Here is a 24,153-nt window from a genome sequence, read left to right on the forward strand (position 1 = left end):
TAATTTATTTCAGCAAACAAGTGACTGGAATCATGCATCATTTCTGAACGAGCTGACCCTCAGGTTTACATGGTTGGCTGATATGGGTTTGAAAACAGGAAGCTCCAGCTGTAACATGAGTGACCCAGACAGCAAAGAGTGAGACACCAACCTAAATTGGAAGGCAGGAAGTCAAAGTTCATGCTCATACCACAAACAATACAAAAATAATAAAGTTCCTCTGAGATACATTTGGCAAAGCCAAATGTCATTGTGAGGCATAAAGTATAAAAGAACTGATACTATAAATGTTTATAGAGAAACAGAGCAAAGAATTGTTGAAAAATTACCAACAGTGTTCCAAAGAGCAAATCCATCTGCATGCATTTCCATAAACACTATAAACGGAACACCAACTCTAACAAGATGCCTGACTCCCTGAGGTTCTGTTAACTGGTCCATTCAAAAGCCCTGGGGTTTGATTCTCTTTATTCTCTGGTTTCCTAAACATTAATTTCAGTTCCCTCTCAGCTCCCAGGATACTGCAGAGTCCCTGCTCCGTTAGGCACTTTCTTCTGGTCCCCTGACACTTTCTTGTAAAGCACTTTTTACTTCTCCAGGGATCTGCTTTGGGGCATATTTGATCTCTCCACTCTCCCACTGGCTCACAGAAAGAGCCTTCACATCCAGAAACACAGCACATCCTGTTTGCATCAGAGCTCCCCAACGATTTCCCCAGCAACTATACTTGGTCTATTGCTGTTACCTTCTGGGGACCACATTTCTGCAGAAACTGTATATACACAAGTATATCTGCCTACAGCTGGGTGATGTTTTCATTTTAGGGACAGAATAAGCCAGTACAGAAGAAAGTTTAACACCCAACAGGGGTGCTAGCTCTGCAAGTCAGGAATAAGGCTGCTGAAACAGAGTCCTGTGAGATTTACATCTGAGCCGCTGGTGGTTGCCAGAGCCATGATCTACCTGTGTTGATACACGGATCCCCAGAAGCAGAAGCTTGATTCTGCACCAAGGTTGCAGCAGTTACACCCATATTTTCCTAATTCCACTCTGCAGGAAATAATGGAAGTTTTTAATTTAACTTCATGTGTATTTCATTTCTCTGGGAATATAATTCATTCCTTGACTCCTGACAAGCTAATCTGCCCCATCACCAGCTATAAATTCCAGCTTCATCCTGTGACTCCTCTGCATCCCTGTGCTCTGTAACCAACTTCCATTTGCTATGATCTGTTCCACAGCCTTATGCTCAAAAACTTGAAGGGTAATTTCTGCCTCTCTCTCTCCAAGCATAACTATTAGCACCATTAGCACCATCACATCTACAGAGAATATTGACTGTACCCTATATATCCTATATAAAATACTTTTTCTCTGCAGAACTAAAGGCACTATAGATTGCAGACACAGAAGGCAAGATTTGCATTGTCAAACATCCGCAATAGCTCACAGCTGATCTAATATAATACTTTATTTTACCACACAAACAACATTGGTATTTTCCACAAATCTTGCTCAGAGGACTTTTTTGCTGAAGTTCCTTTTTCATCTTGTTTGCCTTTTTGCTTTCCAACTTCTCTTGTTTATTCCCTTGTGTTCTTTATTGCAATGAAGCTCAAAAAATATACCCTGTGAAAAGAGCGGCAATCTTTCTGAAATTCTGTACTGAGTCAATGCTCAGCTTACACATGCACTAATGACCTACTGAAGCCAAGGGGGCTTCAGTGCATACAGACACAGTATGTCCTGTTGAATTCATTTCTCTTTCAGCCTGTGGATAAATTCTTTAAAATTGTAACGTAAGAGAAAAAGGAAAACTTAAACAGGAAAGACTGAAATAAAATACAGGAATTTTAAAAACATTTCCTTTTTATCGAATACCTCTTTTCTACTTATTTTTGGCAATTTCTGTATTAAAAAAAAAAACAACCTTCGAACATTTGAAACCCTAGAAAAGTACTGTTAATTCACCTGACAGCTATTAATACTGCAAACCACTTGAATCCAGAAACTTTCCAGAAGTTTTCTTTCTGCTAATGGTTACTGGACTACACAGAAGCCATTAACACATGTCACCATCATTATTAACAATTTTATTCACAATAGATGTCAAAGTGCGTAAAAGAAATTAAAAACTACAATAATAATGAGGGAAGTTCCCTTTGTCATTAGTATTTTGTAAATGCAAAATTAAGAGGCCCATAGGATAGAGTCTTCACTTTGAGCATAAATCTAGCATTTTGAATTCTGGAAGTTTGTATACTAATCTTAAGGTGATGGGCCTATTCTTCAAAGACAATTTTACTGCCACTATTTACTATTAATGTTGCCAGGACAACTAGTGAACCACAGTGCTCTGTGGTGCAATAGCACGGCGGAGAAACACAAGGCAGTAGGGAGCCAGACAAAAGTGTGAGATAAACTCGTACCTGCATGTACATTGATCTGGAGGGAAAATACAGATGTGCAAATATCTGAGAAAAACCCCACAGTATTCTTAAATTGGATATTCGAAGACTAGCAATCGTTTTAAAGCTCCAAGTGCTCAGGCTGAGATTAAAATGTGAAACAAATCAAAGACCTAGGGACAGGATTTTGTTCTCTCAGACTATCACTACACCTGTTACACAGTATTAAGGCAAATGAACATGCTGGAAAATATATCAGCAAAGTATTCAGTGCAACTTAGTTTATCTTAATTAAATGTTAGCTTTGTATTTGTAATTAGTAGGGTTTCTATAGTTTCTGTAAAACTTTTCTGATATGTTTACTCTGCTTTAAACCTTTCTTCTACACAATTCCCCTTAAGGTAAAAATGTCTACAGTCTTGGGGAAAAAAATGAAAAGAATTGTCTAAATGGATAAATGGATTTAATGACAGGTTTATTTTTACTTCTGTTTGGTGTTTTTACGTTTTGCAACCTTAATTGTGACACAGCTTCAATTTGTTTCCTCACTCAAGTAATTTAAGTTGCAATACTGCTTCCTGACTTTGCAATTTCAATTTTCTCATTCTTTTCCACAGGCTCATCTTTCCTCTTCATAGTGAAGGTTTACAGAATCAGCCAAAGATGCCTTACCTGTGTCCTGGATTAGATCAGTGAGACTTTAGATTAGAGGTCTTTAGGAAGGGAACACAATTATTATCCTCTGTGTTTAATTGTGATGATAAGTAACTAAATATCACTTCAGGGAAAACAGAAAAAAGCTTTTTGCTAGAGAAATTTTAAAAATATAATTCTATTCTAGTATTTTCAGCAGTTTCTAATAATGATTGTGTAATTCTAGAGATCTGTGCACTCTAAGTGCATAGGACATACACCTCAAAGGTGGATGTTGCATCAACATTCCACTGCTTGTCTTGGTTCAGTACTGATAGGTACACAGACAGTGGATTCCAGATGTATTTGTTATTAAAGTTGTCTTAGAGGTTTGCAGTCATTGCATACTGTACTCTATATGGATAGAAATGTTGCATTTCCTCTCATACGTGAGCAGGATGGCTTAAATATAATTCAGTATTATTGTATAGGTAAGGGTAGGCTTTTGCACATATACGTGCACACTAAGATACCACATACAGATAGTTACATCATATAGTATGATTTATTATTTATCCTCAAGCATGCACATACAGTATGGTTGATTATTTATCCATATATATCCATATATATACATGTACATCTTCAAACTACAGAAACATGCCTGTCCATCCCTTGACCAAATGGAGCAGTTCAATAACTAGCAGATGTGCAAACAAGCTCTTAGTGCATTTTACTGATATGTTCCCCAGTCTCTCAAAATGCTGCTCTCCATGAACTAGGATCAGAGAAGTTCTGCTACATGTAGCCTAAAGAACAGTCTCAAGCAAAATGTAAATCCTTATAGTAGAAAAAAGTGACTTACAAGAGGTCAGATATAGATTTGCCTACTCCAAATAATGGAAAATGGTACTTTTCCATGCATTAAACAATAACAGTTCAAGTTTTAGATATGCATCTGTATAAACCATGATGAAAATACAATCTGATTGAATTTTTAATTAGTTGAGCAGCTTCGTCCAATTTTTTCCCTTATATAAAATGAATAAACATCCACGTGCATATATGCAAGCACCAATTTTGTTAGGGTTTTTACCTCAAACACTCTTCCTTATTTTATTTCTCTCTGTATCCTTCCCCATAATGAAATAATGTAAACATTCAAAAATTAGTCTCTGTTAACTACAGACAACAGCAAAGGTCTTGCTTCTGCGGTTGTGTCTGAAGCAGAACAGACTATTCCTGGGCACAAGTACAGCACCAAGCACACTTCACAGCCGCCTCCAAATCCCAGTGAATACCACACAGAAAATAGAGAGAATAAGCAGAAATGTGAAGTGCTCAGTACTTAGCAACAATACTTAGACAACAGCAGCAGTTCATTATTCTGCTCTGATCTGAAACTGAAATGCTTCAAGAAGACGGAGTTTGGAGCTGCTCTTTTTCAAGGACAGAGAGAAGAAGCTAAGCTAAGCTCCCCAGGCATATAGGACAAGATCAGGATGCGTCCAACAACTCTTCTTCACATGTGCTGTATCCATCAAAGGAAGAGGAGGCCCAACCTGCCAAGCAAATGTTTTATATGGAGCTGGAGGGTTCCAAATGTCTCACAACAGTGTCAGATAAACAAAAGGAGACACGAGGTGACAGGGAAGCTCTCACTCAAGTGTTGCTTCTGTTTTGAAGATGAGTGACAGACAAAGAATTTTCCCCCATTTAACATCAAAAAGAAATCTCAGACTACTCAAGCTAGACATCTATGTGAAACGTCAATGTTGTGCAAAATCTTTTCTAAGATAAAGTATACAAACAGATTTGGGTTATAAAGAGAAACCAAATCAAAATGGCATAAATTATGCTTCCAATGGTAACTTTCAACAAAAAAACCAATACCATGGTAAGAACATTTCAATAATTTCATTAAATATTAAACTTTACTGACCACAAATATTGCTCACTTATCAAATTAATTTCTTTTCTGCTAGAAATGGTTGCATCAGATGGTTATTGATTGGCCAATAGTAATCTGAGGCACATTTAATAAATGTAATAAACATATATTTAGTTTCATACAAAATTACTATGAATATAGATCTCCCTAGAAGAAGCGTGAGATGGCAAAATTAAAAAATGAGGGACAAGCAGCAGAATATCCAGTTTTTTCTATGATTGATATTGATTTACGATGCAGTTGAATAGCTGAAACCACTGCCTGCTTTACAAGAGTTAAAACTACTCACAAGCACCAGCCAGGGCCTGTCTCAGCACCTCCATGAGGGAGCAGGACAGGCCGGGGGGCAGCTGGGGACACCCCAGAGCAGCAGCCGAGTGTGTGGTGGCAGCAGGGACTGAGGTCAGGCTGGGACATGAGCCCACCAGTGGCCCTGGCTTGGCTGGGACTGGGACCTTACGGCATCACCAGAGCGAGGACTGATGGCCCCAGAGGGCTGAAGTGGGGCCCTGTACCACGGGTGGGGTGACAGAGGCCCCGTGGAGGCTGGTAAGGGACATTAAGGGCTATTTGCGTCCCCTATAGCCTGATGGTCAGTAAGATCTAACTGCTGAAATGAAAAATACAGTAACGTTCACTTCCAACAACAAATTTCCATGGCAAAGAGAGACAGAAATAACAGTTATGAGAAGATCTGTTTCTGAGAGATCTACAGACTGGCGTCGGGAAAGTTGCTACACACATTTCCATCTTGGTTTTTTAAATGATTTTTTGAGGAAATGGATTATGGGAGAAGTCAGCCTGGGCAGATCCTGCAGCCCCACCAGAACCTGGCTATAAATGAGAAGCTGTAAAGGCTGAAATAAAAGGAGTCAAAAAGCTGTTTCATACATCACTGAAAAAAACACCTCGCTTCTTTTGATGAGTAGAACAATTCTCCTAATTTTGAAAATATTCCTAGCACTTCCCTACTATTTTAAGTCTACTGACTTCTATAAAGTTACTGTAAATTTGAACCCATGTAAGACAGAAATCAGACATCAGTACTTGCTCTGTAAATCAGCAAATTTCCCCCTCTCCGAAAAGTGAGATTTCACAGTCAATTTAAGCTGATCTAAGACTGCGCTGCTCCCGGCCAGGGCAATCCAACTTCCTTTTATCTCCAGCTGCGTGTTCCCACCACTTCCCTTGTGTGGGCTCTAGAGATCATACAGCCAAAGGATAAACAAGATCAGCTCACTGATCCTACTGAAAACTAACACTGAAAATACTTCATTTTGAGCCATTTTCTAAAGACTTGAAAACATTCCTTTGAGGGCCAATCTACAGTTAACTTTCACCTAAGTTGTTCGTGAAACCTCAGCATTAGACAGAAGGCAAATTGGAAAAAACCAAAATGTATTAATACCTAAGCAAGAGGTGAGATAATCCAAAAATCCTGGCAGTCTGTTGCAGGCAATTACAGTATTTTAAAAGAACTATTTTTATCCAGTTTAGAAAACCTCCTAGTCCACAGAGATCCTAATGCACAAGAAGTGAACAGTTAAAATGAAACTAATTACAGCAAAACACTCATTTCAAGAAATGTATTTCAAACCTACAAATACTTAGCTCACATGAGAAACATAATCCAAAGAAAAAAATAATCATTAAAATGTTGTCATTTTCCCTTTAATTTTTCTTCACTATTTTTCTTCCTGGATCAATTTAATTTTTTATGCATTTTTGCCCTGGCATTGGAGTTTTTATTTTGTAAGTTTTTTATCAGGTATTTTTTGCTAACCCTGCTTGCAAAGCAATTAGGAAGATGTTCTTTCCCCTTTTGCGCTCTTTCGTGTTTGTTAGATTTTATCTATGTGGTATAGTGATAATAAGCATACTGTTCCTTTCTGATGTTTATTTCTTGCTGATTCTGGTTTTATCTATCATCTAATGTGTGTTGTAACAGAGAAAGTGTATCTTTTATGGCAGTTGCAGATACAGGAACAGAATAATATGTAACAAATAGGTTGCTCTAATTAACTTATACCATTACCAAGAGGTTTACTGTTTACACTAGGGAACAGACAGGTAATATGGATAATTAACATCATCCCAGATTTTAAAAAACATAGTTAATAACATCAAAATACTTAGCTGAGTTCTGAACTTCCAAAAATCACCAAGCTCAGAAGTGTAATCACTGGGTTTGGCCCTGTTCTGATGCTGGCATTTTATAATCACACATCTTTTTAGTTTAAATATAGGGCTTGTAAGAATGACAACATATCCGCCGAGGTCTATAGGCAGGTGGAATCACCCAAAAAGAGTTATCAAGAGTTCTCAAGTCTCCACATGCAGTCAGCAGTAAATTAAGGGCACCTATGAAGTCTGCTAAAAGAAGGTTTTTATTGTAGTCATAACTTTCATGATACGGGCATACAAATTAAGACAAATAAATGTCTTTAATGTAAGTCTTCTGAAACACAAAGAGTAACATTTGGTTGATACAGACCTAAACTTGGTTTGAATCAGGGATTTAAAAGCCTTAGACAATCCGTCCTATTACAAACCTCTCTAATATTTGATTTCTTAATACGTTATTCTTTTGTAGTGTTATTATTAATTGAATTACTGACAATTGCTTGTATGTGTAGCTTTACCGCTGTGCACTGTTTTGTATTTTGAATACATTAGCACCCATTCACACATTTAAAAAATCACCCAGTATGATTCTATAGATTATAGAAGTTCTATGCAGGTAGGAGTGGTTCACCATCAGTACGAGTTGTTGGCCCAAACCCTATTTAAACATTAGGTTTTGCATGGTACCCTCCAAAATCAACAACTGGGGAAAAAAAATATGAATTTCTTAAAAATGGGCAACACTCATCTGCACACAAACAAGTAAAATTCTTAAAAATGGGATGAGCCTTCTTTTAGGTTGATTATGGCCAGACTGGGGTTCTCGGAGTTACTCCCTGACTCAATAAACTCACCAAAAGTGACAAGATGTTAAAACACTAATGGTTTCTATTCTGACGTTTTCTATGCTTTATCTTTTTGTCTGGTTTTTTTATCATGTAACCTCTTAGGGAAGGAAATATTGCCTTCTTTTATGTTGGGAAATTGCCCAGAACATTGCAGACGCTACCCAAACAAAGAGTAACTATAATAATAACAAAAATAGGAGGAGGAGGAGGAGGAGGTTTGCTTGACCCCATACCAGCAGTCCACTAAAGACTCCTATCAAACTCAATGGAATTGTAACCTGGCTTATTGCTTAAGTAAAACTGCCCATTGTTAATTGCACCAATATAATTAATGCTATCAAAATTTATGACAGAAGTGTTGCTATGCAATCAAGAGATAACTGAACTTATTTTTGTAGAGAGTCATATATGATAGTTAATGTAGCCACTTAGAAATATATAAATAGGTACCTTTTGTGTTGTCCTGAGATGAAGTTAAAGAGATCCAGAGTTTCCGCTCAGTTCTGTTGCTGACTTCAAAATCTTCAATACAGCACTGTCAGATAGCTCTCTATGCCTCCATCTCATAATCTGTAAAACCGAGATAATGGTTTTCTTCTCGGAGCGTTTGGATGTATACAAATAAAATGCTACATAAGAGTTCAATGCCATTAATACACTTTTTCTCCACTGACTCAAGGGAAACCCTTTCCCTTTGATCTTGTTTGCTGCAACATGCCCTCTGCCGCTCCTCAACAACACATTTTAAGCAGCGTATGATAAAAAGGTCCATGTAATGAAATGAACTCTGCAAATACCTCGTTTTCCCTAGATTTAATTAGGATGAATCTTCTCTACTGTGATAACATTCTTTAACCTTTCCAATTTTACAAAGTGCTTGTACCAGATTCTGTTAGTCCCTCATATTTCATGCTATGTAGTTCATTTATCTCCCATCCATGAAATATAGAGCTAGCATGACATTTCATATTTTAAAAACTTGCAGTATTACACAAGGAACACTGCCTTCCTGTATCATTAATACCAACATTATGATTCAGACCCATGGCTTATAAGTCTCTCTTTTAGGTTAATTTACTGCAGTAATAAACCATTTTCTTTGCTTACTTCTAGTATTTTATATAACAGTGTAAAGATTTGAGAAGTATAATATCAAGACTTCAGTTATCCTTAAAATTCTGTTATTACTTCCATGGTCTTACATGTGTGATTTTGCCATCAGTCATGAAAACATCAGCCTTATGACAACTGAGGGAGCACCCCACTGAGATTTGTTTAACTTTGGTGCTTCTCATGGGTATTTGGTACAACGGATAGTAAAACAATCTATTTTTCATAGTTATCAGAATCTCTTCTCCTTAATTCAGATGGATCTTACTATATGTTACGTAGAAAATGCATATTATAAAAGAACATAGTCTCTGCAGAAAAGATAAAGAAGCTGCAAGTATATATATATATATATATAAAGAGAGAATATTAAATAAGTAACTGCTATGGAAAGCACTGTGATACGTCAGCAAGTAGACGCAATGGTATCTTTGGCCAAGGCCCTGTTTGCAGCTCTGTTTGAGGTCTGTGAATCTGTCTCACCTCCCGCTACTCATAGAACTCCTTTTGGGGAAAATAAGCTTCATAGCTCAGCATTTGGGTGTCTTTTTGTTCCAGGGAAAAAGTGATTTGACTCCCCATGAATGTTTTCCCCATAGGCAAGATTTCAGTTTCATTTCTCACCCTGGGCAGGACTGGTAGCTAAATTTTTAAAACTGACATAAACTGAATGAAAGTTCATTTGTTATATTTGATAGTTTTCTCACTGAAATATGCTAAAATTTCAAGCATGTTGCAGATAATCTAATACTAACAATTCTAAGTGCTCATATGCAGAAAATTTGAGAACAAGTTTTTTGCATATGATCAAAATCAGCAAAAGCTTTGCCATTTAATTTAGCGCTGATTTAGATGATGTTATGAATGGATTTGAGCTTTTGAAATATCATTTGTTACAAATTCTGACCTTATAGGACAATCAAGACTGTTAGCATTAATGATAATACTAAATACAATTCTGAAGCCTTTAGTTAAGAAAATATATTTGAAGCCAGAATTACTCAGTTTGTGTTGAGCATATTTAGTAGTAATTTTGCTTTACTAAAGCTATCGAAAGTGGCTTAAAAAAATGCTTTGAAAAATTGAAGAAATTGAGGGAGTTTTATTCCCCAAAAAAAGACTCTTTAAATAGAAGGTTTGATGAAGTGAAAGTTGGGCAATGACTGCAAAAAATAGCTTTCAAGAAAATAGTGAGTCCATAATGAAATATCATGGTAAGATCCTGAGAAATTTAACCTGTGGCAAAGTCAGAGGAAGGCCTATGGATAGTTCAGGGTTTCTCAATCACTCCAGTAGCACAGAAAACAGAAGCAAAACTACTAATGAAGGAGGCATTTGAAAGGCACTCAGACTTCTTCTTTACCATTAAGCTGGAGCATTATTGTTTTGTTAGAGAAACATTCCAGAACACGCGTTTTACCAATGATTTCTAAGACAAGAAATAAAAGCGTTTGGTGTACAGTGTACAGGCCATTTGGCTACCAGGGACTTGTGCTGCTTTTCTTGATAGCCTATTTGGCTCGACGCATCGACAATTTAAGGACTATTTGTGATTGTGCATCTGTGGACACAATCCAAATTGCTCTTTGAGAAAAGTTTCTGGTAAAATGTCCTGGCAAAAAGACTGCAGGCCTCGTTTAGAGATGAAATTTTAAAATGCAGATCAAGAGCTGGAAACAGGTTTCCAAACTGAATGATTCTTTAGCACTGTGAAATTTATATTAAAGGATATTTACAAGCACAACACAATGCAAATACAAATAATGCATTTCTATTAAAACAAAGCTGTTCCACAAATAGAAGTATAAAAGCACATTCCCTAAAAAAACAGCTGCAATTCCATGGACTTCAGTCCCCAAGGCACACTCTCTTTGAACACAGTTAATGTATAGGAGACTGTAACCCTTTGCATTGCTTAATGTTTCAGGTCATTGCAAACAAGCAGATTAAATATATCTGCATCAAAAATGTGTTAAAAAAATTCTAAGTTTGTAAATCCAAGCATTCAAAATTTACAAAATGACAGAAAATTGAAGAAATCTAGAAAGTAAAGATTGCTTGTCATAGTGGATTTTTTCCTAATCTCATCCTCTCATCCATTGTACTCTGCATTCAGAGGGAAAAAAAAAAATCAAAAATTTATGGGAAGATCTATAACCTTAAGGTCATCATACAGAAATGCCATTATGCGGAACCTTGTAGAAATGTTGTCGGCAGCACCTCTGCTGTACACTGTAGCTGGCATTTGAGCCTGTCCCTTCTGCAATTAATAGTCACAGTAATAAGATTTTGAAGTTTAAATCTCTTTAAGGGAGAAAAGCTGCTTTTTCATCCCTTTCTCAGAGCACACAATATGATTGGCAAAGTATCAGGAAAAATAAGACAACTGGTTGACGTAAACCCCAGGAGAAACAGAGCAGCTTTTGTTCTGAGCTCTCATCAAAATCTTGGAAATCTTGCAATAGGAAACGTTGCTGGAATGTAGGCTCTTACTGAGAGTTCTTACATGTTAGGCCTGCGATATCTGAAATCACTTACTTGCTTCTATAACCATTGTACACCGTCCCATTTGCTGCCTGTAGCTGAAATGGTGATACAGTTAACTATCTGAAATTTTCTTGACACAAAAAATATATATTTCATTCTCTATCAGTGCACCATTATTCTTCCATCACTGGAGGTACTAGCTATTCTGGTTGTTAATGTAATAATTGCTACAAAGCATGCAATAAATGATGCAATCATGAATACCATAGCTCAGAGAGCAAATGCTTTAAAAAGAAAGTGCAGCTTAAAGCACTGTGCACATGAAGACCATACTTACTAGACTTCATGTTAAATGAAATGTTTAATGTAAAAAAGCCTTGTGTAGGTTAAAATCTGATGTTGTAAAGTCAACATTACCAAGTCAGAAAACAGAAAACTTATGGCTCAAAAAGCTCTACTATATCCACCACATTGACAAGCTGACTTTAAAACATATGGTAATGACTTCACAAGAATAGAAAACTGTACCATCGGTCTGAAACCCCTGAGCATTTGGTGCAAACATAAGGCTTTTGTAGGTATACAGATGTTTCGTAAAACTCAAATTTTTAAAGAAGTTCTCAGTTATATAAGGATCAGTGTCACCTCTTGAATTTAATTTATTCCTTTTTAAGTAAAAGAGGAGAAAAAGAAAGAATTGCTTGTGGAGCTTGCATTAATCGTATACTTTGCTGTGCAAGTTTTCTCACAAAACCTGTTTTTAAGACTGCACTGTCATGTAATTTAAGGTCTCTGTACTTGAGTTACTTCCTTCTAATCAATCTCGTAGCCTAAAGGAGCGCACCCACTCCATAAAAACTACTTGAACTGCTCTGCTCTTATTCACACAGCAACCTGCTTTTGTGTGATGCTGAGATCTCTGGGGACATATCTCACAGATATGAAATGAGGTGGTTTGTGTGAGATTGTGTGTGCTGCTTACAACCACACTGAAGGAACTCTAATAAAGTACCAATCCATTCAGGTAGCAAGCAAAGTTAATGAAATCACTAGTTATTATTCTAGTTAGCTTTGTGATATTTCTTAATGAAAGTCTGCAGGAACCCAAGCAATGGATCAATTAAGCCATTCACCTCTCCTGTAGTCTTCATGAAAGTAAAGAAGAGGCTAGAGCTCAAAATATTGGCTGTGACCATACAGACATGTCATGTGGCTCAAAGCATTCCTAGGTAAGAGTGTGGCAGGAAGGCGTTACACAGTGAGGAGAAGGAGCTGGATGTGTTCCCAGAAGGAAGCAGATTGGTTTTGACTAGATGCCTCTTATAACTCTGAAAAGCAGAGGCAAGAAAGGAGCTTTTTGGAAAGAGGAAAAGTTATTTTAACAAGGATTTGTCTGACAGAGAACTGTTTGTATGTATTTGTTTCTACTATTGTTCAGATTAAATAAATATATATATATTTTAATATAAATTACACCAAAAAATACTCAGCTCAAGGGGTAGGTCCAAATAATTTTTCATATAAAGTCAAAAACACAAGAAAGCCTTGAGGTAAGAACCAGAAAAAGTACCAGACTAATGTGCAGGAGGTTAGGGATCAATTGACATCACCAACCATCTTTTGATTACGTCAATGAACAAAAGTTACTCATCATGAACCAGAGAAACCTGGGTGCCATCTGCAGCAGGTTAATGGAATTTTCTCCTCTCCTGTGATGCCATATTAAGGTTTTAGTTTTAGAGGTGAGCAAGGCCTGTGGGTCTGCTATTGTTAAGAGTAGGAAAGTAGAACCTGGTCACTGCAGCTTTATCTCCCTTTCAAATCTGCTCTCAAGAATGCAATAAACCTCCTTTTAGCAACACAACAGATTAAAGTGATATTAAAGATCAGATTTATTAGTGTGTATGTTTATAAAATCCAATGTCTATGTTCTTGTAACATGTTACTCTTTTTTAATTTCAATTTTAACTTTGTTCTCTCATTTCCAATCCGAGTTACATTCTCTCAAGTTTGAAATGTAAGATATGAGCCGTTCCTCCTGACTGGTCAAGTTGCAGTATCCACAAAATGGTCACCGGTCACATGTGGTGTGAACTTTCAAATAGAGCTTATAAACATCACACTCTGGTGCGTTCTTACAGATCTCTGAGAGATACAACATGGGAACATCACAAAGGAAAACACTGGTGGGTCCGAGTTCTACAAAAAAATCCATTGAAGAATATAGAAACATTTGCTAATTACTTAACATTTAGAAAACGTTTTGGTAAAATGTGTAGTTCCTTCTGCTTTCAGAATGAAATGTGAAGTTGGAGGGCATTTTTCAGGATGGAGGACTGTGGGAGAGGAACAAGGGGAGGAACAGGGGGTTTTATTGTGGAGCTGCAGCGTTGAGAAGTCAGTGGTAGGTGGATGCTGCTTTGCAAAAAAATCAGGGCAGTTGTAGCAAGAGAAGGAAAATTACTCAAAAACTCGATTTCACCTCTTTGTTTCCATTCTATCTGCCCATACTTGTACCTGCAACACCAACTCAATTATATCAGCTTTCTAGTTATTTTAGAAGTGCTACAGTGATGCCAATTGCAATAGCCAAGAGCTTTCAGTTAAACAGAGAGAGGAACATTGTATAAATAAAAGGCAGTTAAACAGCTCCCCAAATTAACTGGTGCTGTGTAGCCCAAGGCTATAAAAAATCTTGCCTGGGCCAGCAAAGCTTCAAGGCTGCATCCTGCCCATCTTCCTGCCCCAGGGAGCCTTTGGACAAGGCTCATTGTTACACAGAGCAGCTAATTCAGCAAAGGAACCACTTGGGGAATTTAAGGCTTATTTGAGGGGATTACCAAAAGTCATTGTTTTGATGTTTCTTAATTTTTAGAGTTTAAGAGAAGAGACAGAACCACAGAATCACAGATGCTAACCTCTGGTCCAGTTCATTAAACTATATTCTGAATTCATTGCTATTCCTGTCATGATAATTTACCATAAACTGTAAAACAGAGTTTTACAGAGTAAATTAATTCATGCACTGAAAGTTTCCCAAGATCACGTACCCTCTGTTTAAATATAATACCTTCAGTATATAGTAGTCATTAAGCATTCTAGATATCACCATAAATACCTAAAGATTTAATATTATTTGATATTCAATATTTATTTAAAGTATTTTGATACCCTGTATTTAACTAGTCACAATATATCAGAACTAGTTGAAATTTTCAGGTCAGCGAATTGGAAGTCAAGATTTCTTACTGCTTTCCCTGATTGCTCACTGCTTTTGGGAAATAAGCGTTAAATTTATGCAGAGCGGTTTTCCCTAGATGACTGGCATACACTCCTAAATTTCTGTGGCAACTTATGCCAGTTGAAAATCCTCACTCTGCAAAGCCCTGCTCTGTTTATTGGTCCTCGTTATTTTTAATTTATTTATATTTTTGAGGGAATATCCCACGTTTCTTTTTGATGAGGAACCTTAGAAGTTTTCCCTGACCAACTGATAAGCCACTCCCTTCACAGACAACTGCAGATGGGCACTATTAATACTGAATTCATTTCGTTTGGACACATACCGCAGAAAAGGGATTCTGCCTAAGCTACAGATTTATTCCCCCACAGCTTGTTAACACAGTCCAGGCAAACGTGCTTTCTAACCCCAGATAACAACATCTCTATCTGGGTTGCAGAGATTCTATGCTAAAACCAAAATACAAACCAAATCCAAACCCATCGATGAATTAATGGCTAATAAAACCTTTTCTACCTTGATCAGGAGAAGAACTGTTCTTCACAAATTGATTAGAAATTTACCACAGATATTCATAGACTAATGATCTGAGGAGTCCAGTTTTCTGTGCCTATATGTGTAATCGATGTTCAGAAGCATATTTCATTATATCTTCAAACCAGTGCAAACCACTGGAAGGCCATCATCATCTGCATCTCATTCTTCTCATCGGAGGCATTCAGTTAGGTTAAATTATTTGTTCTCCATGTCCAAAGCTCTCCTTCAGTGTCTCTTAAATGAGGGGCCATTTCATGCTGTGTGATCTCAACTTCCCCTGATGACAGCTCTATCCTACCGAAACCATGAAACTGTCAACATCGAGAGCAAAATTTAGGTGTGCAGAAGACAGAAATGGCTCAGCAGCTATCCCACAAACCCTTTCAATAGAGGTCAACAACCTCAGCATCTAGGGGGAAAACTGCAAAACTCAATATTTCCGTCAAACAGCCCAAAATAATGCAGCTAAAAGTTTCTTGCCGGTTGAAAGTAAAAGAAAAATATTTTATACACATTACAGTTTCAGAAAACGAGTAGACAGTACCATGACAGACATGGAATAAGACACCGGATCACTTTGATTTAATAGAGGGAACAGGTGTGCATGGTCAGCCTTCGGGGAATAATCATTGATTTTTTTTTTAAACCCCAACAACCTAACTTAAGAAACATTAACTTATCACGCATATTTCCTAACCTGACCCACATGATACGAGGTCATCTAATATTCAAGATTTTCTTGGATTCAAGTACACACACTGTTATCTTCTTTTTTAAAAGCATTAAGCTGAGGCAGTGGTGGTTAAATGGTTTGCCTGGAGTCATCCAGTGCATGAAAGGTAGAGCCATTAATAAAAACCCTGGAGTCTCAACTGACAAGTTCTATGTAGCAAGGATTGGAGTGTAGCTCCTCTCTAGGTAAATTAAAATGTTGTGCTTTATGTCAATAGAAATATGGGAATTTCCACACTGCATTAGACGCTAATAGATATTACAGAGTATCCTTCACTTGATGGTGGCCAGCAATAAAAACGCAACTCCCCCCTCCACCCAGTTGACAAATGTTTTGCTTTTCCCCCCATTCCAGTCAGTATATTTTCCAAAGATCTCTAAAAATACCTTTTCACATTACTGGTAAGAAGATCTAATGGGCTGCCCTGCTAATGTCTGTCTTAATCCTAGCCATATAATCCCACCACTTCCCTTCCCTTGTATGGGCTCCAATTCCACAATGAACCAATTTAGGGAACTAGAACATCAGAAAATTAACCCTAAAAAAAAAAAAAAAGAGAGAGAGAATAAGAAGTGAATTGTCATCTATCTTTTTTCTGCTCGGAACACGTTACTGTGGAAGCAGGTATTACTGATTGTAACAGCTCTGGATATATACAATATTCATATAAGCATCTTCTCCTTTCTGGAATCTCGGTACATTTTTAGCTTCAGTGATGTGAAAATTGGAGCAGCACAAGCAACACGTCTGGCCAGTGACCTCCCCCTGCTACCGGTACTCAGGCACACCAGCTGCGTGGCTTCCTCGGCCAAAGGAGCAATGGGTCACCACTATTTTAAGTTCATTGACTGTCCCCTTATTTGAGTCTTGTAAAATTACAAGATAAGAAGTTCCTCCTCTGTTTTCTCTAGGCCATCCGTTGTTTTATATTTTATCCCCGTTATTGAGGTTTGCTCAACACGTAACAGTGTCAGTCATTTTTGACCATGCCCTTGCCCTAAATAGTCTCATCATTTGGTCCTGGGCACCTCCCATGACAGGGACAACCAAAGAAATATTTTGCTCATTTTAAAATGCACTGCATTTACTCTTAGCATTTTCACTCATTTTCATAAATGCAAATATGCACTCCAAGAGTTCAATTCTGTATCACTTTCCTATTCATTTAGTTTAACGCAAAGTTGATACAAAACATAACTATTCTTACTAAGAAGTATTTTATATTTGTTCTTTACTGATATAAATGACAGTATCAAGTAAACTGGAAAAGAAAAACCAATCCAGCAAAATAGAGCCATATTAATTAAAACATATTGTCTGGCCCTTATTAAATTATACATTTCTTTTAGAAGCATGCCTTTTCAAATAACTCAGGGGATTTGCAGTTGCCTACCAAGCTTTTCATTTCTAGGTCACTTGTTAAATCTACTCCAGGTCAGCACTGACTGAAAATTATTACTGTCTGGCAGCTGGTTTGTAGTCTACATAAAATGAATTAGTGGTTTCATTCCACTTCCTAATGGACAAGTGGCCCCATCTTACACTTCGACCTAAATGACACGCTGTTGACTACTGCGGGGGAAGAACTAAATAAACTCTTTTTATTCTGTAGGTGGGTCCTCATGGTTAGGAATGAGACTGGTGGGACCCTCGGGGCTATTATAGCACTACTTCACAAAAAATAGAGCCCTCCATCTATGGAATTCCTGTAATCAGACTAGATAAAATGCTATTTTGGTGAGCTCTTGTGGTGATTATTTTGGTCCTTGGAGGATCTTTATCATGTGGTTCAGTGGGGAATACATTACAGGTTGTCCACTGATAGAATTAAAAAGAGATCTGTCCCCTCCGTACCATTTCACAGTTCGAAGGGCAGAGAATGTGTGTATGTATGTATGTATGTGTAATTGCATACACATGCAAGAAACCAGAGGAATAATTCACAAAGGTTTCCTGTTTAACAGTAGTAGAACAAAAATTACTGTTTGATAGAGATAAAAATACATGTTAAATGTTTAATAATAAGATGGTGGACAAAAAGAGATTTGCTAATTAACAGCAAGAGATAGAAATTATAATATGATTCATATTTGACTTCTACTCATTGTGCTCTACTTAAAAGCCCCCGGTTTTACACTTTCACAAGCATTACATTCCTTTCTTTTTAGAGCAGGCACAGGCACAAATGCACCAACATGTATTATTAAAGAACTTTGTGTCTGTCTATTTGTATTCAATATATTTCTCACAGAAATAAAGTTTAAGTAAGTCCATTATTTTCTCTGCTTTCTCTTGTCTTTTTTCCTTGGATGACAAATAAGCCTCTGTGAATCTGGTGCTATCACTGTCCTTCCTGAGCTAGGACAAATTTCCCCTAAGGCCCCCATTTTCCTCTGTGTCTCCATTTGTCATTCTGCTCAGCCTTCAGCAATTCAAACAGACCTGCTCCTTGACTGAGAAATCTTCACCTCTTCCTATCCACCAGGATGAGGCTGCTTTTCTATGTTTTTGTGACAACTAAAAATAAAAAAGAGAGACTATCAACTTCATCTGTCAACATCTTTTCATGCTCTTGTCCCTCAATGGCCCTACTGTCTCTGTTCCTATTTGTTTGCTTCTTCTAACTTATTGTTCATCTTTCCTTCTTTGCTACTCCTCACTCTCTTCACTGTTCGACCTAACTTTTCCCAAAGCAGCCTTCATTCCACAAATACAAAGCCGTTAACTTGAAGGTGATTTCTCCACCCTGAGAACACCACCAGGATCCAGCCTGTGCTTGGCTTCCTGCTCCTTTCGTAATTCACCGCACTACTGTTTTGAAAAGCCAGATGTGTAAGTCAGACCAGCTCCTAGAGACATTACCTTTGTGTTGCTAGGACTTGCAAGTAAATAATTGAGCTGATATTGATCCTTCTGTCATTTCATGTATGTTATTTTCTGTTGGACAAGTTATACTGGGATGATTGTACATAGGACTTTATTTCATTACTACATGTACAAGCATTTGCATATACAGTCTTACGTTTACATATTTCCCTTTTATCCTTTACCACTAAGTTAACTGCCTTTTCAGTTTTATTCTGTGGGCCTTGCTCACAAGCTATCTCTCTAGAAGGAATTTACCTGTATGGAAAGTAGTTTCAAGGTAATGAATATTACAAAGATTCACAGGTAGACTTACCAGTGTTTTGTTACCCAGAACTAAGAGTCTTTTCAGGGACTTCAGAACAAAGAATGGGCATGAGGCCAGTTAAACACTCACTGCTGTTTCTTGTCCATCTGTCCCTGACTGGAATGTAAGAAGTTGCACAAGTTTTGCTTTGAAATCAACTAGACATTGTCTAGAAGTAGAGACAACCTGCTGTTCTTTATTACATTACTTCTATTTAATTGTGTACATCTGATTTATAAGAACAGACACAAATGCACACTCAAATTCTAGAAAGAATTTAATATAAAAAGATATATTCTGGCAGCATCCAAGCTACCGTTCCAATAATTAACAGAACCAGCTTACCAATGGATTTGTGATTTTTGTTGTATTCCCTAATATCTAACATAATGCACCCAAAGTATTTGCTACTTAGGCTGAAGCCTTTCCCTCAGTGGGGTACTAACTTGAAAATCAAAGTCTAAGAACACAATTAAACTTTGCTTTTATCATGTCAGGCACCGACCTCCTCTCAAACCCTAGATTCTGGCTCTGGATCTTTACATTTTGCTTTTACTTGCCTCTTCTTGCCTTTGATTGCTACCGTTCTTATAGGAAACCACCTTTCACTGGCAATAAGACAGACAGATGATGAAAAGGCTCTTCTGTCTCTTTGTTCATAAGATTTGAACTGTTTGTGTTTAACTATTATTCAAAGACTGACACTTTGGTTATGACTGGCTGTTCTTGAATCTTCTCCACAACAGTGGTTCTTACACAGTCAGGATCTACTGAATTAATGATTATGATTGTGTTTTTGTGATAAACGGCAGTACAGAACATGACTGATTTTATATGCTACTCTAAGATCTATATTTCAACGTACACATACTTGATACAAGCAGTACAGTTGTATTGGTCAATAGAGACTTGCTCACTAGCTCAGGCATAGATTAACGGCTTGGTCACTAAAACCTGCATTTGTGGCTGAAAATTGCTTCTCTCCTGGACTAAAATCAGGATTTTATGAAGTACTCAATACTACTTTGTCTTTAGGCACCAGAAGAGTACTTTCTCAGCAGTTATTTCCATCTCACATAAAACTGATCTTGCTACCCTAATAGCAACTGAAATCCTAAAGAAAGGGACATAAACTCTCAAATTTAACAAAAATGCATAGCGTAAAAGTTACACAAATGTTTAGATTCTGTGATCATCAGGTATGTGATATTTCAACTTTTGCAGACATTGCAGCTATCAAAGGAACAGAATTTCAGTTCAGAACCTAGGATAAGGAGACTCAACTAGGGTTGACAAGTCTCAACAAATCTGTCAAAGCAGTCAAATGCTTAAAATTCTCTGACAAATCTCTTTCGTTTTTTATGATGTGTATTTATCATGCTATCACATCCAGTTGGTTGTGTGCTAGTACTGGTCCAAGTATTTCTTTCTTGAAGGAGCAGCTCTCCATTCCACACTTCACGCCAATCATCTTTTTCTGTACCTATTCCATTTGAATTTGTTTCCCTTGTTAAGAATTGTAAAAATGATTCCAGACACCTTTCCAGTGCTCAGTATGGCAGCAGTAGCACTTCTTTCTCCCTTCAGTATACCCTACTTGATACATTCAACAAGCAAGGACATCTCTTTCTCAGCCGTATTTGAGAAATTCAGATTCATCCTGCAATTGGCTAATATATTTATGTTTTTCTCTGATATCCCATGTCCAAGGATATTCTGGTTTCAACAGTGACACCTCGTTTTCTGTTAGTAGTGAATTTCAGTAGATCACTACTTATTGTCAGAAATCTAATGCAAAATAGTAAGTGTAACTGGTTCCAACAATGAACATTGAAGAGCTCTACTGGTTGCCTTCCTGCAGCCTACTATTTCCCTTTCGGTGTCGTCACTGTTATTTCCCTTTACAAACTTCCTCATTCACATTAGATATATTGTATTAATTCCCACAGAGTACAGCTCAACAAACTAAGCTCATCAACACTCAAATGGCATCATATGCACTGCTTTACTGAAGTCCAGACAAGTGGAATTGACTCAAGTTTATTTGCCTAAAAAATTAATTCTCAATGAATGCTATTAAGTAGTCCTACTACAATATACAATAAATTCAACTTCCTTTTTGCTCTGTTTTCAATTTATTTCCACACTTTTAAATATTCTTCCCACTAGAGGTTGTTCTTAAGCTTTGCATACTAATAAGACAACTAAAGCAACAGTAGCCCATGTTATTCATTTTAAATGTAGGCTGTGCATTTGCCATTCAATAGTCACCTGACTTAGTCCTGGTTTTGACAGATTTATTAAAAACAAACTGTTTCGAGACTTCTCATTTCGCATCCTTCTTTCAGAATCTGATGGAGCTGATATGGTTCTTCTGATCTGATCACATGGCACTTCTTGAGCTTTGCTTCCACGGGCAATAGGGCAGTTTCCATTTCTATACATACTCATTCATACTATGTATGTTTGCCTTTGTCCACTTATTCAACATCTCAAATGCTTTTGAAAGGTGGGAAAAATCTGTAATTAGTTTATCCTCTCAGCTGAATTACACTGCTGCTTCAGCTAGACTCAGATCCTTTGTAGATCTATATCAAAGCAGCAGAGGAAGATTGACAGGCTACTTCATGGAAAATAGGCATTCCATTTTTCACTAAGATACATTTTGAAATATTTCTGAGACTTACTTATAAGATACCTGCTAAAAACGGATCAAGCATTTTCTAAACATTAAATGCATTTTGACAAATTCCAGGAATGGAATAGCCTCTTTCCAAATTCAGTAAAATGTTACATATTTTGCATTGAACATGATGCTAAAGTGGTTTCGTAGATTGGTTTCAGTTTTAAACCACACAACAATCAATCCTTCCCAAGAGACTTCATTTTGGTGGAATAATCATTATCAAGCAACTTTGCTTTAACATCTTCTTTGCTTAGAAAAGAAGAGGGAATAAAAAACACAGCTTTCAAACCACAGAGCAACCGTTGAAAACTTAAAACCACAATACCCAAGAACAGAGTGAGCCTATGATTACCTAACACAAAGTGTGGTTTAAACTGGGCATCTTACCAAGTTTTTCACAGAAACCCAAGGGGAAAATGGAGTAGAAGTATCCATGGTTACAGTGACCCTTGCTTGGCACCTGAAGAGATCTTTCTAGAAAAAGACAGGTAGAAACATTTTTCAGGGTCCTCAGAAGTAGCAAGGCTTCTTCCTGTTTTTATAAGTTAAAAAAAAGATAAAATAACACTTCGTACAGACTGTCCTGAACGCAGACTGTAACCTAGAAATATTTTTAGAATTCCCCTCTTGTATGTTTTTCACAGTATTCACTCAGTACTGAAAAATAACCTCAGAAATATAGATCCATCTACTTAAAATAATGGTAAATTCCTAGAATAACAAATTCATTTCTAAAGTGAGTATTTCAAGACTAAAATCTTTCATCTTTCTTTGCATGTTCAGTTTCACTGAACTCATGAATGAAGGAACAGGATCATAGGCTACGATTTTTCATGTAAAAAGCTTCAAGTGTAAAATAAGCTAAATTGGAACCATCACTGCCCAGTATTGAAGCTTCTCCACTCCCGGTACTTCTGTTCAGCTATAGCTTGGATGGTCACAATAGAGCTAAACACAGATGACAGTTTGCTTGAATGATATTTTTTTCTTACTTCTTCACTCACCTGCTCCCTGTTTATGTGTATGTTTGGGGAAGATTTTTTTAAAATGTATGCTGATGCATAACCAGCTATACTGAAGCATGAAAAAACATGCACACATGAGCAAATATTCATGACAACTAATTTTCTAGATGTTTCTCATATGTGTGCAATAATCTGGTGAGACAGTGAAAAAATAAAAGTGAACTGAATTTGGATGGCAAGTTCCTCTCTCCCTGGCGGGGAGGAACACAGCTATTTCTTAATGTCCTTGTACAAGCCAAATGCAGCTCTCCTTCTTGTGCAAAGGAAAAAGCAGGCAGAGATTTTTAATGGCCTTTATTTTCCAGAATGCTCATCTTCTATTCTTTATGCTCCTTAAGGATTCTGCCTCATCTTCTCCTGTAGAGGTGAGGGCTCCACAGTTCCTCCTAACAGATGGTTGCTGAACCACCCAACTGTGCAGATCTGCTCTGGATCAGGCATTAGCCCGCTGTCACTTCTCTGCCAAATCAGCCAGAGCACATGCCATGAGGTTTGTAAAATCTTCATTCTGGCCATTATGAAAGTGATGTGGATGATGCCTGGTTCAGCATAAAGCTTGCCCAAAGTTGCCTGTTCAACTTTCTAAATACAAATTTGAACCAGCAAGTTGAAGTTTAAAAAGTTCAGCTATAAAGTATTAGCTCTTTATATCACATGGCTGGAGCACTCTTTATGCAGGAAGAGACACACTGAAAATTAGATTTACCTCCCCATTAGATCAGAAACAGAAGTTCAACATCCCAATCATTTCATCAAGCAGTTCTGCTTTTGTAGAGCTTGGTCACCTAATGACTGAGAAGAAATCATACCATGTGACCTCAGTGATTATTTACAAAGATTAGGCCCCAAATCCTACCTACCAAATTTTCAAATAAGCAAAAGCAAACATCTCTATTCATAACCAATCAGCTCAAAATAATGAGTGTGCAATATCATGATAATTTTACTGGGAAATAATGAACAGAGAAACAAACGTACCTGCCATAAAAATTCCTACAGCTCTTTATCTACATCCTTATATTTAACTATAAATAAATGGATATAGCAGGCTGTATACGTGTGATTTACTCATGGTATTTAAGCAAGTACTGTATATAGAGGGTTTGACTGCAACACTGAAAATCTGGCAACATTTAATGGAGAATTTTTGTGGTTTTAGAAATGTTGGATCATGTTTTCAACAGGCATCAAACTGATG

The 24,153-nt window shown here is 37.2% G+C and overlaps 1 long non-coding RNA gene across 2 annotated transcripts in view; it reads right to left on the reverse strand.

Annotated features, from left to right (window-relative positions):
* The window catches only part of LOC139828395 (uncharacterized), a 109,230-nt gene that overhangs the window by 34,558 nt on the left and 50,519 nt on the right, over positions 1-24,153 (reverse strand). For both annotated transcript variants that reach the window (XR_011739938.1, XR_011739937.1), the window contains exons 3-4: positions 22,318-22,404; positions 8,415-8,534 (exon numbers count right to left, since the gene is read on the reverse strand). This is a non-coding gene — a long non-coding RNA (uncharacterized lncRNA). The remainder of the gene's footprint in view (positions 1-8,414; positions 8,535-22,317; positions 22,405-24,153) is intronic.

Source organism: Patagioenas fasciata, chromosome 7 (assembly GCF_037038585.1).
Source record: "Patagioenas fasciata isolate bPatFas1 chromosome 7, bPatFas1.hap1, whole genome shotgun sequence".
Lineage (NCBI taxonomy): Eukaryota > Metazoa > Chordata > Aves > Columbiformes > Columbidae > Patagioenas > Patagioenas fasciata.